Genomic DNA, 2,733 nt, shown 5'->3' on the forward strand with positions numbered 1-2,733 from the left:
TGATATGTGATTATGTTACCTCCCTCTCTGGCTTGCCAGTTGAGGTTGAGTCCAGATGAGTACTCATATTGCTAGTTAGCCCCCTCTCTCATTAATTACGGTTAGTGAGGTTGAGATTGCTTTATCGTGGTGTACAATACAGCATTGATTGGAAATTTTGTGTCATGGTGTAAACTATGTGAGAATTGGCAACACATGTGATTTGTGATTGCTTAAATAAAATGTGTTTGAAAACAAATGATTTGATGTTGATTTAAAAGATATTGTGTTGTTTTCATGGTTCATGGAAAATATGAACTTTGCAAATACCTTATTATGATTTGGTAAATATGGTTGTATTGTGTTTTAAAATTCATAGTTGTGCACCACTGAGTATTATTACTCAGCGATGGCTCTTGCTTGTTATCGTAGGTAAATGGAAGGATAAAGCAATTGAGTGAGCTTCCTGGAAGCTGTGTTGGATTATCTTTGGGTATATCCTAGGTATACCCTTGTATATTTCATTTTGTTGTAAATGATTAGCCATATGTATATAAAAGATAATTGAGCAGTTGTATTAAAAGAACTGTAATGATATTTTTGTAACTTTGAAGTTTATAAATCTGTAATTAATTATCTTTTTGAGTTGTAAATTATAAATAAATGTTTCTTTTGGACTATAAATGAACTAGATGGTTTATTTTCTTAATGTTGATTGAGAAAGGAATTACTTGAGTTGATTGATTTAAATTTATATTTATATACATTATTTATCACAAGTGATTTTGTAACAGGTTTAAAATTTTGGTTTTAGTAAATTATAGCCATCACCACGTTGTTTTTCCAAAAAATAAATGAAATAAAATTCCTTGATTTGTAAAACACTTAGTTTATTTCTTAAGTATTTTCTCAACCTTTTAACAATAATTTAACTTAAAAAAATAAATTTGATTCATTTAAAATCCCTTGTAGTGTGTTTAATGAGTTATTAGTGGGCGAAGTTTGATAATTCATTAGGCATATTACGGGATCATATTATACCTTACGAAAGGGTAGGGTGTGACAGTACTCCAATATTACCAACTATCCATCACACAACTGCATCTAAACTCCTAGAGGTTACTGATGGGTTCCAAGCAATGTGCTAGGTAAAGCATCTAGCCACTACTAAAAAGGTGTTTGCTAACTTGTATTGCTTGGATACCCAAAAGAAATGAAGAAGCCAAGAAAAATGATGAAATCTGGTTTTTTTAGGCATAATCAAGCTGCCAACTATTTTTTGATCTCCCCTCTTCCTTGAAGAATTGGAAAGCAAGATTTTTTATCCTGCATAGTAGAAAGTGAATTGGTTGGAAAGGTATCCCAAGAAATTAGAACTACTTGGCGGATAAGATAAAAAAGTCTTCCCAGCTGAACCTTAACAATGACATACTGGTGGCCAAACTCAAGGAGCAAGGAAAAAAAAAAAGGAGCATTTCAAAATTGCAACAGTTTTGAAGGCCAAGCTAAACTGGTGGTTCAAAACCCATATAGCTAGGGCTTACATGCCCCTAAAACTAGCTGATTTTGGTCCTTTTAGTGGCATTCCCTTAAGTTTACCCCTATGAACTGCAATACTTACTAACTACTTTCTTGGTGTAGGTATGGTAGGCAACCAATAACAAGAAATTGCCCTATTGATTAGGGAACTAAAAAAGAAAAGATTGACTAAGATTGGATGAGCTCCACCTGCTAAAAAGGGCCGAACTAAAGAGCCACCTTTTGCACCTTTGATGACTACACCTATTCCCATGGTTGCCTTCTGGTCCCACACATTCCACTAATGAACCAACTACATTAATTATGTCTTTCGAGCGTATGATTGGTGGTAGTGCTCTAGTCTCCCTTGGCTTATAGATCCTGGCTCAATCCATTTGAGAGAACCAATTTGTGAAAAATAATAAAGACATTGCTTGGGTGCTGAGTGCCTTTGTGTTTCTATCAAAAGATCAGAAGCAGCTAAAAAAGGAGAGTCTAGAAGATCTATTACTATGCTATAATAGCCTCAAACTAGAGGCCTTTGCTACTGACCATATGGCCTGGGAAAAAATGCACCCTTTAAAAGGCACCTTCCAGTAGATGAACTAGAAGAATATGGCTTTAAATACTGATCTCTCAGCTCAGAATTCCCAAATGGAAGGGCTATCCAATGACCTTAAAACTTCTAAGGCCACCACCAATAAACTCTGAGAAGAGCTAGAGATGGAGAGATTAGCCTTAAAGGCAGAGAAGAAAAAAATGGCTAACCTAGAAGGTCACCTAAAAAGCAACAGAGGCCGAGGCAAATTAGAGAGTCGCCACCTTTTATGTGGACACCCATGCTAATCTGTTGAAGGAGCTGAGTAAGAGATTTCCAAAAGAAGATTTTTCTTAGAAGGATGATTTAGCTCTGGAAGAGAGTGAAGGAAAAGGAGGAGTGACTAGCTCCTAGAATCTGTTTTGTTCTGATCATACTGAGACTAATCATCTCGTTAACTAAAATTGTATCCAAGTGCTTTTTGTTTCTTCTTTATAATTTCCTTTAAATCAATGAAGTATTTTTGCCAATTTTCGAACTCTATTATGTCTTTTTCTTTTTATTTGTTAAATTTTGAATGTCCAGGACTAAAATAAGCACTTAACATAACTGTCGTTTGTCTTAAATATTCCTGAACATAAAAATCATTTGAACATTGGCAAAATCACCTTAATATTTTAAGGTTAATTAGAGTGCCT

This window comes from Hevea brasiliensis, unplaced genomic scaffold, assembly GCF_030052815.1.
Source record: "Hevea brasiliensis isolate MT/VB/25A 57/8 unplaced genomic scaffold, ASM3005281v1 Scaf11, whole genome shotgun sequence".
In the NCBI taxonomy this organism is placed as follows: Eukaryota; Viridiplantae; Streptophyta; class Magnoliopsida; order Malpighiales; family Euphorbiaceae; genus Hevea; species Hevea brasiliensis.